Source organism: Monodon monoceros, unplaced genomic scaffold, assembly GCF_005190385.1.
Source record: "Monodon monoceros isolate NGI ecotype Baffin Bay Population unplaced genomic scaffold, NGI_Narwhal_1 Super_Scaffold_21, whole genome shotgun sequence".
Lineage (NCBI taxonomy): Eukaryota > Metazoa > Chordata > Mammalia > Artiodactyla > Monodontidae > Monodon > Monodon monoceros.
The window spans coordinates 36467929-36469267 of record NW_021703778.1 but is presented as its reverse complement, the minus strand read 5'-3'; positions in this window follow the sequence as shown (position 1 = coordinate 36469267).

Below are 1339 nucleotides of genomic sequence, written 5' to 3'. Positions count from 1 at the left end.
AGGCCACCTCCTGAGTCATTATGTCCAGCCCAGAGCACACTTGTGTCTCCCCAGAAACATCCTTGAATAGAGCAGTTCAGAATAGGGCATGGGAACGGGCCGGAGGTTGTAAATCCATTTTCCTTCTTGGCACCAGCGGGCTAGAGGAGCCCAGGCCAGCACAAGACAGCTGAGAAAGAGAAAAGTCAGCATCCACTGAGGGGCAACACAAGGTCCAGAGGGCCTCCCTCTGCCACACTAAATACAAACCATTCATAAAAAACAGGAAAAGATACTGGTCTTGGGGGTAAAAAAATTCCATTCTAAAAAAGAAAAAATCCTGCTCTAGCTCTTCTTTTTACACAGGTATGTGTCATGTGATACTTAATTTCACAATTGTTCAGTAACACTTCCTTGGACTGAATTTCACCTTTCTCTCTTTAAAATAAACATTTCCCTGGTCCCATTCTCTAGTTTCTCTTCCTGTCTGGGCATTCCTACGATGGAGCCCCTCTTTAGCCCTTTCTTTTTCTTTAGGCTGGTCTTACAGCATCCTACAACACTGTCCCTTTAAATGATCTTTTCCCAATCACACTTAGTGGCCGGGCTCTGTGGCCACTAAGCAACAATGAGACAACTAGCAAAAATGAGACACACCTTTCGCACAACCAGAGCGGTCTCCCTTCTTACTCTGTCACAGAGGACAGATTAAGCAATGATGGGAGTCTTGGGTAGGGGGAGTTACTTCCTGCATCCTCAAGGCCCAAAGGTCCCTCTGCCTCCCCTGCTCAGCTGTCATTGGCCCTGCTTTTTTTTTTTTTATTATAAATTTATTTATCTTTGGTTGCATTGGGTCTTTGTTACTGCATGGGCTTTCTCTAGTTGCAGCAAGCGTGGGCTACTCTGTTGTGGTGCATGGGCTTCTCATTGCGGTGGCTTCTCTTTGTTGCGGAGCACGAGCTCTAGGCACGCGGGCCTCAGTAGTTGTGGCACGTGGGCTCAGTAGTTGTGGCTCCCGGGCTCTAGAGCATAGGCTCAGCCATTGTGGCGCATGGGCTTAGTTGCTCCACAGCACGTGGGATCTTCCCGGACCAGGGATCGAACCCATGTCCCCTGCAATGGCAGGCAGATTCTTAACCGCTGCGCCACCAGGGAAGTCCCCATTGGGCCTGATTTTAACTAGGTGTTACAGAAAGCAGGATCTGCCCATCCCCATCTTTTTCACCTCCATCAACTTGAGATGAGCTGGGAGCTCCCAAAAGGCCTTAGGCCGAGCATTCCTTGGGGTGAGTTTCCTTCTCCCTCAACATCTAAAAACAAGTAGTGACACATGTAGTTTCTGCCTGTCCAGTTTTTCCTA